This window comes from Equus caballus, chromosome 1 (assembly GCF_041296265.1).
Source record: "Equus caballus isolate H_3958 breed thoroughbred chromosome 1, TB-T2T, whole genome shotgun sequence".
Lineage (NCBI taxonomy): Eukaryota > Metazoa > Chordata > Mammalia > Perissodactyla > Equidae > Equus > Equus caballus.
The window spans coordinates 12553729-12566948 of NC_091684.1; the positions used below are offsets into that span (position 1 = coordinate 12553729).

General features: G+C 48.3%; 1 long non-coding RNA gene across 1 annotated transcript; it reads left to right on the plus strand.

Annotated features, from left to right (window-relative positions):
* The first annotated feature begins 2907 nt into the window (after nucleotides 1-2907).
* LOC138923091 (uncharacterized) lies at nucleotides 2908-10367 on the plus strand. Its single transcript, XR_011436265.1, has 4 exons — nucleotides 2908-3125; nucleotides 3453-5875; nucleotides 6270-6449; nucleotides 9484-10367. It is a non-coding gene; the product is annotated as an uncharacterized lncRNA (long non-coding RNA).
* The last annotated feature ends 2853 nt before the right edge of the window (nucleotides 10368-13220 follow it).

Consider the following 13220-nt stretch of genomic DNA (forward strand, 5'->3'; position numbering starts at 1 on the left):
GGGAGCACACACCACCTTGACAGTCTTCTCAGAAGAGGGGCGTCGGGGGAGAAGAGTGACTGGGTTTGAAGACCTGAGCTGGGGGATTTTTAAGACAGCTCTGGAAAGACTGGTTGGGACGGGGCAGAATTTATGACACGGTCCTTTTTGATTGGTGAGCACAGTGAGGCGAGGGTCCTGAAGAGAGTGTTGATGAGCAAGCTTCTGGTCTGGATAAGAAAATATGTCTGCAGCCTCCTGCCAGCAGCAGGCAGCTAAATTATTTTGTATAGTCACAGTTTTATTTCAGCACAAAAACCAGAATGCATGCTTTGTCCTAGTATTGTTTAGCACAGGAACAGTAAAGTATGTTGGTTTTAATAATAATAGTAATACTTAGCTCATGCGGTTGTTGGGGAAATTAAGGGAAATCATGTAGAAAATGTGCTCAGCACAGCCTCTGCTCAATAAACATAGTTCCTAATTTGGGTGAGGCAGAAAGTAACCAGAGCAGAATGTGATGAAGCAGTTTCAGCAGCGTGATCAATCGTCCCCATTTGTCCAAGACGGAGGGGGTTTCCAGGATAAAAAATTTTCAATTTTAAAACTGAATCAACTCTCCCTCCCACCCTGCCCCAAGCCCCCAGCAATCATTATTCTACTTTCTGTCTCTACCAACTTCACTATTCTTGTTACTTCATGTAAGTGGAATTATCCAATATTTGTCTCTTTGCGACTTAGCATAATGTCCTGAAGTTTCGTCCATGTGTCCTCTGCATGTGTCAGAACTTCATTCCTTTTTAAGGCTGAATAATATTCCATCGTATAGATATACCACATGTTGTTTATCCACTCATCCATCGATGGACACCTGGGTTGCTTCCACCTCTTGGCTATTATGAATAATGCTGCCATCAACATGGGTGTCCTTTTTTAATTTTTTAAAATCATCTAAAGTGTTGAACAATGTTTACAAGTTGTGGAGTAGAATGGGGGGCCCTTAGTGAGTAGGGAGTCAGGTATCCTGAGTGCCACTGTTACTCAGGGAGCCTTTGCGAGAATCCTGCTTCTGGGCCTTTGCTGAGGATGCTGGGACGGCCCTTTGGAAGCAGCCCAGCTCTTCTTGGAGATACCGCATTGGAAATAGGCCATCAGAGGATCAAGCTTGAGGGAGCCTGAGATCCTAACCAACCAGAGGCACCTGTGGTGTGACAGGCGGAACTCTGCCTCTTTCCTTCTTCCAGTCAAAGAAAAAACTGAAGCTGAATGAAGAAATGTCAAGAATTGGGGTTAAAAACCATGCAACTGGGTTCAAAGTTAGACTTTTTCCCCCATGCCTCTTTTCCTCCAGACGGAGGCCAACACCACTGACTGAGCTTCAACACGAAATGCTTGCCTGGCTCTGGCCCGTGGAATGCTCGCCACTGCCCTGAGAGGGTGTTCCTACCTCCCCATTACATACCCGGAAATGATGGCTGAGACTGGTTAAAGGATTTGCAAAAGGTCACGCAGCTACAAAGGGACAGGAGATGGGAATTCAATTTGAGTTTGTCAGGAGAGAACAGAGGCCTTTTTTCTCAGCCTCCTAAGTGTGAGCCATCATTGCTGGGCGATCAGATCTCCCAAGATGAATGAGTCAACAGGGCTCTCCAAGCCCTATCTGAAAGTAAACAAGTCAGTATCACCTCCCGCTTAGGGCTTGTGATTGACTTTTCCTCTCTCGGGAGAGAAAGGTGGAAATCTATCCCTAACTGAGCCCAGGGCAAGGGCTCAGGTTTCTCTGGGGCAGCCTTTGCTTCCAGCCCCTTGGGGATCCTGGCCCTGTGCTATTTCCAGGAGGGTCCCCCGCTCAGCAGGGAAGCCAGAGGAGGATGTGCCCGAAACTGTGGCCGGAGAGAGAGCCCCGGGGGGTACCTGGCTCAAGCCAGATCTGAACTGTTCCACTCAATCCTGCTCCCCAGGCATGAGGCCCCCTGCAAGGCCCTAACTACACTGATCTTATCTCCTCCTGGGCAGTCTTCTCACAGGGAGGTGGGAAAGGTCAGCTGCGTGTCCTGGGGGCGTAGGGCAGACTCACCCTCTTCTGCTACAGAGCAGCCATGGCAGAGGTCCCAGAGCCGGCATATGTGTGCTCCAGGGGCCCCTGTGTCATTCTAAGGCATACTAGGGAGCTCTGAGTCAGGGACACCACCATGGTGCTTGGCCTGCAAGACAGCTGGAAAACAGGTGCGCTGGGAGATTTTATGAAGTTCCCATATGATGAGGTTTACAAGTGGCCCAACCTGGGCATGGGCACAGGACCAGAAACTCCATCGCTTAAATGAGTAGGTCTGAAATGCCACATCTTCGTGATTCATGCACATCTGCACTATTTTTGCCACATCTCTGTTCCACTAGGGCTGTTATTTAATTTTTGAACTGTGTGTCATTTTTTTCTTTAATAATTCTCAAAAGTATTGACCGTGGTAAATGGAAAGCCAGTATCCAAGTATTATACATAGAAAGTCACCATGAAATCAATACAATGATTATTCTTCGGCAATGAGAGTGAAGAGTCCACAACTACACACAGAACACTGAGCAAGAGAAGCTGGACCTGGATTCCATCTGTATGATGGTGTGAAAAAGTCGGATCTGCCCTACGCTGCGAGAAGCCGGGAGAGTGGTCCCCCTTTGGGGAGGGGGATAGTCACCGGAAAGGGACAGGGGGAGGGGCCTTCTGGGAGTCCAGAAAATTCTGTTTTCTGATCCAGAATTATCAAATTCTGTTTCTTGATCTGAGTGCTGCTTTCACAGACTGTTCAGTTGGTGATAATTCACCCAGTTTAACATTCAGTTTAACATCACTCACAGCGCCAAAATTCAATATAAAAAAAAAGTTAAAAATAAGAGAAACAGTGAACACATGATGATGCTTACGAAATTCTGGGGAGAAATCACGTTGGCTAAGGACTCTGAGCGGGAGCCTTTTCCGGGTTGTTAAGAAGAGGGTGCCCCAGTGCCCGCAGGGGGTCAGCGGCCTGCTCCTCCTTATCAGATGGTTTGGAGGAGAAATGGAAAGGAAATGACTTCTCTCTGTGCGATTTCAAGGCTTTGTCCAAGCACTTGAGAAAACACTGAAGGAGGCAACTTATTCCCAGCTCCAGGTAAATGATTAAAATGAGATAAGAGTGGAGAGCTGGGGGACGCTGAGTGTGTGCTCATGGGAGGCAGGCGGACAGGTGGGTGGTGGGAGGATGGGGGGATGGGGACCAGGAGGTGTCAGAGCTGAATGCCTCAGTGCTGGGATGAGCAGAGTCTGGGCTGAGAAGGGCCTCTGGACGCCCCAGGCACCGCAGAGTTGCTGGCTTTGGGGCCTCCCCTGTGCACTGGACTCGCAGACCCGCCCCGCCAGGCGTGTGCGGCTTTGGGAGGCTTACTCCCCGGGTCTCAGGTCTGGCCTAGAACCTGAGCTAATGCCTCTACATTCGCAGGGCAAGGAGAGCCTGCGGAAGGATCCAGTTCCCTAGTTCGACGCCACCTTGGTGCCCCTCGTCCTCCCTGGATTCTCAGGCTCTTGGAGCTGAAAGGACGCATCTGCCCACACTCAGCTGCAGCAGAGAGCCACGTCTGCAAGGCTGGGACAGGGCCCTAATGTCACAGCCGCCCATGGGAGCCCTGACATTGGTCGACCCCCAGAGGGCCCCCACCCCACCCCCAACGGCTGAGCCAGAGCTTGCTGGGCATCCTCCACCCCCACCTCGGCAGCACTCCTGGGGGCTGCTTTAGTATTAAGCGTTAATGATTAAATCCGGGGTTCTCCATTAACCCCGCCGCGGGCCTTTGTCTCCGGCCGCCTGGGAGCCTCCCCCTTTGAAATGCCACATAAAAATGATCGATGCCCTTTGCCTCCCTCCGGGGGTCGGCGGGTCCTGTTTCCCTTTAAAGCTCGAGTAGACAACCAGGGCGCGACCCGCTTAAACACAGAAGCCGGAGGCCGGGGAGGCGAGCGCGCGGCGGGCTTCGGGACTGGCCCGCGAGGGGCGGCCCCGGGCGGCCACTGCGACCCGCGGGACGGCAGCTCGCTTAGGATGGGAGGGGATTTGGAGACAGGTCTCTTTGCCAGGGATCACAGTGATGGCGATAATAATAACATAAACCACAAGAAGAACGCTTGACCTGTCCACCTGGCCAAGCGTTGAAATGAGAACTGAATGAGAAAGGATGTGGGCACAGTTGGTAAATTTCAAATTCTGCACCCAAGTTACTCAGAGCGGGGTCCAGGGACCAGCAGCATCGCATCCCCTGCCGGTTTGTTAGAAATGCGGCATCTTAGGCACGCTAGACCAGAATCTGTATTTTAATTAGATTCCCAGATGACTCATGTGCACATTACAGTTTGAGAAGTCTGGTCTACATAACCAGTAATTCTGGTAATAATAGTAACAATACTGGCTTACGTATATTGAGCACTTGTCATGAGCCAGCATTGTTCTAAGCACCTTACGTAATTGTCCTCTTTAATCCTTACAACGTGCTAGATGCACCATTTTGCAGATGGTAAGGTAGAGGTCCAGGGAGATTTGGTGGCTTGCCAGAGGTCACCCATGTAGGGATTAGAATCCCAGGTGAGAACAGGCTCACATACAAGCAGCCACACAGAGACCCCTTCTAGGTTAGCTCCTGAGGGTGTGCCACCTCAAGCTGGGGACTGGCTTTTGGAATAATCAGGAGCCAACTCCTGGTGGCTCAGTGTGCACCCAGCTGAGATGGATTAGCAACAAGCACGCTTGGCCACAGAAAGATGTGCTCCTCGTGTTGCCCACCTCCATCTGCTGGAGATAGACGTGCAGCATGTCCCATCTCCACCCTCCAGCTTTTAGGAAGAAACCCCAGTGCTGGATGTGAGCAACCCCCAACCGCCCACGTTCCCCCAGGTCCTCTGTAGAGCCATGAAAGGGTTAAGTTCGGGCTCAGCCACTACATAAATCTGTGTTTATCTGCTGCAAAGTAAGCTATTTAGGTTTCTGATTTACAATCCTTGGTTTTCATAAAAGTCAGTCATTCCGAGTAAAAGAATGTGGGTTAGATTTATAGGATTTGCGTTAGGCTTTAAAGCCCAGAGCTGGTCTATGACTCACCCTCCATAATGTTTTTGCTCTAGTCCGGAGATATTCATGTGCAAAGAGAAAGATTCAGATCTCTGCCCTGAAAAATAAGACTTTTGGGGGGAACTAATTATAATGGCGTCAATTGTACTGTGCTTGTAAACTCGCCGGCTGTGGGCCCCCCTGGAGCCTGTTTTCCAGGGGTTTTATTCCGCAATAAAATGTGCTCTGCTTTGCAGCTTGGCATAGAAGACCTCCACTGGTATGAGCGAATGTTTTTTCCTACCAAATTATTAGAAATAAACAGCCCACCAGTGGGAAGGCAGAAAAATTATAAACGAGGAAAATAAATCTTGGAATGTTTGCGTTTGGTGACTTTAATAAAGTTGGTCGCTTAGCCCAGCAGCCTAACTGGCTAAATGGAGCCAGCCTGGTATTTTTATTTTAATTCGAGTTTGTGTTTTGCCAGTGTGCAATGGGGTCAAGGCAAGACACCGCAGAGAAAGGCTTTGATGTCTCTTTGAAAAATATTTTGCACCGTGACTTTATGGTATTTCGTGTCCTTCTCTGCTCCACCCCCCAGCCCCCAGCTTGATGCACTTCACGTCTAACCCGTGACCATCACACGTAATAAAATATAGCCGTCATCAAGAATCCTCTTTCCAACTCTCTCCCCTCCCCCACGAAGTCAGAACTCAAGGCAGACTGTCTTAACAATGCAAAATAAAAATGCTGATTGAGATAACAAAATATGATTAAAGGGGATCGAGGAAACCAGCCTTTTAAACTTTCTCCAAAGCAAAGCCAAGGTGAGGGGCCCAAGTGCCAGAGGAGGGGAGGGAAGGAAGGTCATATGGATTGGGCTGCCAGCCAGTTTAAATAGAGCTGGCTTAGGAGGGGAGGGTTTGCCAGCAGGTTGAGAAGCAGAGAAGGATGGATTGAAAAGGATGGCAGAGAGCAATGAGCCCAGAATAAAAGGAAGTTCTCCTCCAAATGGGCGAGAGAGAAAGATGTGACTGTATTTGCAAGAGCTTTAACTCGGTCTCAACGTGGGCGCAATGGAGATTGTGCATGGTGTAGTGAAAGAGTTGGAAGTATTTGCTCTTGGTCGGGGGCAGGAAAGCTTTACTGTGGATCTACAAGGGGTGGGCTGCGGCCCCAGGGACATGCGGATGAAAGTGATTTGCCCTTGACTTTTTCCAGGACTCGTGCTGGAGCCGATGAGTTGACAGAGGGTTTCGGTACAACAAAGCAGCACACACAGAACGGTCCAAATCTACCACGGTGGCCCATTAGGGTTTCAGAGTAGCTGGGACAAAAAACCCTGTTGAACCTGTTCCTTAATTCGTCTTCACCTTCACCTCAGTGATGGCGTTATGGTCGGTAGGTCCTTTGGGGCTCTCAAAAATGAACAAAGTGTGGTCTCTGCCCCCCGAGTTCAATGAGAAAAAGAGGAAGTGATACAGACCACAGCAGTAGACCAGGTAGAAGGGGATAAAGGCAGTAAAGAGAGAGATTACGTGTGAACCCAGAAACCGAGGAAGGCTTCCGGGAGAAGCTGCTGTTTCCATGGCTCAGTAGTAGTTTACATTTAGACCCGAGAAGCAAGAATAATTCGGGGAGAAAGAAGAATGAAAAACAATGTTTGGAAGTAGGAGGATGTTGGCCTGTTTGGAAAGAGGTGGGAGCCTGCTGTGGGTGCTCCAGGAACATGTGAGGAGTTAAGAGGCCAGAAGAGGGACAAGAGCCAAGAATGGACAATCCGGTGCCCCCTGAGGAACCTAGACTTGTTCCTTCAAGTCCTGGGGGCCTTCTCTGACCCACGGAGTCTGGGGTCGGCATCCTCATCCACGGCCCTGGCATGCACTGTCCCTCGTGCCTCCCTGCTGCCTGTCTTCACATTTACCTCTCCAACTGGATCAGGGGCCCCGAGAGACTCGTTCACTGTTTTAATCCCAGTCCCCGCCACCATGCCCAGCACGTAATAGATATTCAAGAAACACGGGATGCAGAGTGAATGAAATGGAGTTTTCATGATGATAAGTTGAAAGCTTAGAGTAGGGGCAGATAGCTTGGAGCCAGGCTTCTGAGAATTTGGACTGTGGGTCTGAGGGTAGACTGGAGCAGGGAGGACCAGAAAGCAGGGATTTGTGGGCACTGGCAGGCAGCTTGGGGTTGTGGTCCACTGAGGGTGGGAAAGGGAAATGGCGGGGAAGTCAGGATGCAGAGAAGTTTGGAGGTGACCGCCATGAGAGAGAGCACCGTGAATGAATAAATGAGTTCAGTTAGGGATATGCTGCATTTGAAGCATGCTATGACTCCGAATAGAGGATTTGTAGCAGGCAGGTGGAAAATTAGCACAGAAACGTCTGCACAGTTAGTTCCAAAAGAGACAACGCAGAGAGAAAGCCAAGATCAGAGCCCGGGAGGTGGCCTATTTTTAGGAGATGCAACATCAGACACTAAATCTGAAATTCCCCTTTCTATGATCTCCATCTTCTCTACTCATTTTAGTTGAAATCACTTTGCACTCACAGTGGGTCAGCCAATTTCCCTCTGACCTTGTTTTGATCTTAAAGCCTCATAAATTGGAGGCCTCTCTAGGCATGTGAAGTGTACCCCCCTCCAGCACATTAGGAAATAGCCCGGCTGGCAGAAACCTTGAACTTTGTGCCACATTGTGATAAATGGTCCTGGACAATGCACGGCCCTCCACTCCACTCCGTAGCCCTGTGCGTCAGCTCTTTGGCAGTCCACACACATTATCTGCCCTCAGAGCGTCTAAAAGCAAGTGTTTTCTGCTCACACATTGGAGCTGGTTGGAAGGATTTATGGGTAATGAACAGAGAGGTTGGCCCTCATAGCCAGGGAGCAAGAAAATAAAATGCAACTGACTAAGGTCAGAAATGACATTGAGGGAGAAACATGGGGGCCAGGATGGAGTGAAAGGCAGGCAGTGAATGTTACGGGCTGGGAGAGACTGGCCTAGACTTGAGGCTGGGAGGAGAGGATTTCTGAAGATTCTGAACGTGCACATCAGGAAGAGTGGTGACTGAGAAGGCCCTGCCTGGGAAGCTGTGTCAGGCTGCAGCCAGGGCCTCCACCCGAATAACCAGCCTGGAAGGGCCTGGTGTCCTTGGGGGGTGGAGAGAGAGAAGGAAGCTGACCTGACTAAGGAGTCCCACATAACTTAGAAGATAAGACACAGGTTTCTGTTAAGCGGGATCTGGGCCAGTGGCGGCCTCCTAACCTTCTGCCCAGGCCACATCTCGAGCAGAACAGTCTTTCCTCTGGCCCCGTGGAGTGCGAGATCACTTGGTTACTTAGCCCAACCCCAAGCAGAATACAGAAGAGACTGTCCTCAGCTCCTCAGTGGAGGTGTCATAAGTGCCTGGGGTGGCCTCAGGTGTGTCCCCAGTGTTGCTCAAGAAGCTTCTGGAGTCTGTGCCTCAGACCACCTGCCCTGGTCTCCATGCCATGCTCTGGCCAGCAGAGGCTGCTGAGACAAACTGCCCCTCCTTTGCAGAGGATTTCTTTGCATTTCCAGAAGACGGCATGTTTTCATAGGAAGGATCCTCCCAGGAGTAAACAGCAGTTGCTCCCATCATGGGCACGATCAGCTGAGGTTTAGGGTCCAGCATAAAAGTGATGGCACCCTGGTGAAATCACCAGAGTGTGGGGGCTTAGACCTGGCAGGAGTCATATGGCACATTTAAGTAATTTAAAAAGGAATTTTTGTACACATACCATAAAACTTACCATCCAAACCATTTTAAAGTGTACGATTTAGTGGCATTTAGTACATTCACAGTCTTGTGCCACCGTCACCACTATCTAGTTCCAGAACATTTCATCAGCCCAAAAGGAAAGCATGGATCCATTAAGCAGTCACTGCCCATTCTCACCTCCCCACAACCCCTGGCAACCACTTATCTACTTTCTGTCTCTGTGAATTTGCCTATTCTGGGCATTTCACGTAAGTGGAATCATGCAGCATATGGCCACTTCCGTCTGGCTTCGTTCACTTAGCATAGTTTTTCAAGGTTCATCCATGTTGCAGCGTGTGTCGGGACTTCATTCCTTTTTATTGCCAAACAATATTCACTGTAATGATAGATCACATTTTGTTTACCCACTGACGTACATTTGAGTTGTTTCCACCTTTTGGCTATCGTGGATGAGCATAAAATGGCTATCGCAGCACTTGTGCCTTCCAAATTTTCCTCCTGTGGTCAACCTTAACCTGGAACCGTACAGGAAAAGAGATGCTGGAAATCGTGGGTCCAGCCTAGCTAGGTTAATATGTTTCAAATCAATGGCGTGGAAGGGTAAACCTTTGTTAAGCACTTACTTATGTATCAGGGACTCCAGCTTCATTACCTCATTTAATCACCTTCCGATTACCTCCATTTTACAGGCAAGGAAACTGAAGCTCAGGATTACATACCTTTCCACATCATGCAGCTGCTCCAGAGAAGATACACAAATGGTCAATAAGTGCATGAGAAGATGCTCAACATCATTATCCATTAGAGAAATGTAAATCAAAACCACAAGGAGAGGCCTCTGCCCGCCCACTAGGACGGTTATAATAAAAAAGAGATGGACAAAACAAATGTTGGTGAGGATGTGGAGAAATTGCAGCCTTCATATACTGCTAGTGGGAATGTAAAATGGTGCTGCCACTTTGGAAAACCGTCTGGCAGTTCCTCAAAATCGTATGCATAGAGTTACCATATGACCCAGCAATTCCACTCACTCCCAGGTATATATCCAAGAGAAATGTAAGCATGCATCCATGCAAAAACTCATACAGAAATGTTCACAGCAGCTTGATTCATGATAAGCAAAGAACAGAAACAACCCAAATGCCCATCAACAGATGAGTGGACAAATAAAAGATGGTATATCCGTACAATGGAATATTACTCAGCCACGAAAAAGGATGAAGTACTGCCATGCTGCAACATGTATGAACCTTGAAAACATGCTAAGTGAGAGAACTCAGACAGTCTCCCATTGTGTGGTTCCATTGATGTGAAATATTGAGAATAGGCAAATCCATAGAGACAGAAAGCAGATTAATGGCTGCTTAGGGCTGAGAGGTTAAAGGTAAATGGAGAGTGACTGCTAATGGATACAGGGTTTCTCTTAGGGGTAATAAAAATGTTCTAAAATTGATTGTAGTGATGATTGCACAACTCTGTGAATATACTAGAAACCATTGAATCGTATGTACACAGAATTGCCTGGTATGTATATTGTATCTCAATAAAACTGTTCAAAAACAATGCTACTACTAAAAAGCAAGGCACAGAATCCAGCCAGGGTATTTCTGACTCTAAAGCCATGCTCCCCCTCAGTAATAGTGGATCCCCAACTTCACTGGGTGCACCACCTGGCAAGCTTGTTAAACATGCAGAGTCCCCGGCCCACTTCCCAGAGTCCAACTCAGTAGAGGTGGTAAGGTTCAGAGTGGTGTCTTTATACTTAGCAAGATCCGGGTGAGTCGAGTGCAGGTGGTCTGAGGCCACCCCTGGGAAACCGCTGTCCCCTGCTCTACACAGTAGGACTTCTGCGTCTCAGAGCCAAACATGGGCATTTGTCAATGAGATGAGAGAGAGTGGAGATTTCAGAGGCCGATTTTTCTGTAGGGGGTGATTGTTTTCCAGAGGATTTGTAAAGGGAAAGGAAGGAAGGAGAAATAGACATGGAAGCTCATGGACTGGGAGATGTCGTGGAGGGAGAAACGGTGGAGGGCTGGGTCAGAGACCCATCCAAGGGAGGGAGCATCAAAGAGAAGAGGAATGTCAAAGATGTGTGGACATTCCTCCAAAGGGGAGGGAGAGCAAATATTCGCACACTAACTGAGTTTACCACCTGCCCGGGGCTTCCAAGATGACTTGCTTCATGCTCAAGTGTAATCCTTGAGAGAAAAGGAATTTCAGTAAGTTTGAGGTAACGTCAGTTCTCTGGGGCTTCTTTTTGAAGAACTAATCTGAACAAGCTTGGAAAGCGCCCAGCGGTGGAGGTTAAATTTCAGTCTTTCTGTGCTGTTACATCTTTGTTCCTTTTACCTTCTCCTTGAAGTGGAAATGATTGATGGTTAAGTAACTTGGGCTGTTGAGTAATGTTTATTTAGACTGTAGGGGAACAAGATAGGGCTTAAAAATGAGGTGAACATTTTTGCTTTGAATGGCACAAGTTGAGCCTTTGAAAGTCAAGTGTATTCCCAATAGAGAGAGAGGCCAGAGGGCAAAAGGTGTCCCACAATGATCAGTGTCCAGTGGTTAAGTGGAACTCAAATAGTTGCATGAAGCCACCTGAGCTGCAGCCCTGGGTTATAAATATTGACTGTGGCCTGGATTGTTTTGAGGATATCTTGGTCTTTTGGTGAGCCCTTTCAACCCAGGAACTGGAGAGCTTTGTAAATAAGCTCCAAAGCTCTGAGGAAAGAGACAAGTCATGTTCCCATATTCCAAACTCTCTCTAGATGATGCCAGCAGCCCCTCAGAGGGAAGCAGACACTGGCAAGGAAAAGAAACTCCCCCCAACACCGGTGATGTGATTGCCCTGGAAGGAGCCCATTCTCTCCTACGTGTGGGCTTCTTGCCGTCAATCAGCTCAAGCTGGCCTGTAGCAGTGGCCAACAGGCTCACACCAATCCAAAACACACCCAAAGATTTGGGTTGGTACGCTATCATTTGATCTTAAAATCTAAAAATATGCAAGCAAAAGCAGGGAAGAGTCATGACTTATTTGTCTTCATTTTGCTAGGATACTCTTACAATTGAATTGGTCATCTTTGAACCTACAGATTGAAGATGGGGCAAGGGACCTACACTCTCCTGGGAAGTGAAGGGAAGTTAGAATTTTCTGGGCCCTGGGTGATAGGTCCATCAATAATGTTTGTGGAGCACTGTAAGGAAACAGCCCTCTCCTTCTGGGAGGTTGGGGTGGAAAGAAGAGCTGAGGGTCCCCACCCATGCTCTCACTCACCAATGCCTTGGTCCCTGGGTCTGGAGGGGAGGAGATGGCATTCCATACTGAGAGGACCAGCGACCAGACTGTTACCAGCTAGGGCTCGGGCCCAACGTGAAAGGCAAGGAGGGATAGAGGAGATTGTCCAGAGCTTCCAAAGGTCCGGGGACTTTCAGGGTTGGTTTTCCTAGACAGAACTGAATGGGTGGGAAGGACTTGAGACCCATGAGTTGGCTTGTACTTGTGACTGTTGTAGAGTAAGGAATCTGAACTCCAGGAGACTTCCATCTTTCATTCCTTCACATTTTGAGCATTTATAGTCTTATTCCTCACTCTACCCCATTTTAAATTTTTAATAAAGTGATCCTTGAAAAATCTCAACCATTTCCTTTGAGCTAAGCAAAAAGAGACTTTTTCCTTGCTTGGGCATGTGGCCTCAGCAAAAATGAAGAGATTTAGGAGACCAAAGCAGGGTGACACAGAGAGGGCTGAGAAGAGGGACGGATGCAGCAATGTTCCTCCCCTGAGCCAGCCACCCATGGCTACTGGTCCCTTTGCATCTCTCCAGAGGCTCTTTGTTAAAAAAATATTGAGATATAATTCACACACCATATAATCTACCCTTTTAAAGTGTACAATTCATTGTTCTTTAGTGTGTTTACAAAGTTGTGAAACCATCACCACTAACTTCAAACATTTGCTTTTTTTTAAGTTAAAAAAATTGTTTTAAAGATTGGCACCTGAGCTAACATCTGTTGCCAATCTTCTCTCTCTCTTTTTTTCCTTCTTCTTCTCCCCAAAGCCCCCAAGTACATAGTTGTATATTCTAGTTGTAGATCCTTCTTGTTGTGCTGTGTGGGACGCCAGCTCAGCATGGCCTGATGAGTGGCGCCGTGTCCAGGATCCAAACTGGTGAAACTCTGGGCCACCGAAGCAGAGCGCGTGAACTTTACCACTTGACCACAGGGCGGGCCCCAAAACATTTTCATCACCTGGAAAAGGAACCCTGTACCCATTAGCTATCGTCACCGCCCCCCCCCCCCAACCCCTCCATCCTCTCCAGCCTGCCAGTAGATTAGACAACCACAATCTACTTTCTGTCTCTATGGACTTGCCTTTTCCAGGCATTTAATATAAATAGAAGTGCACAATAGGTGGTCGTTTGTGACTGTC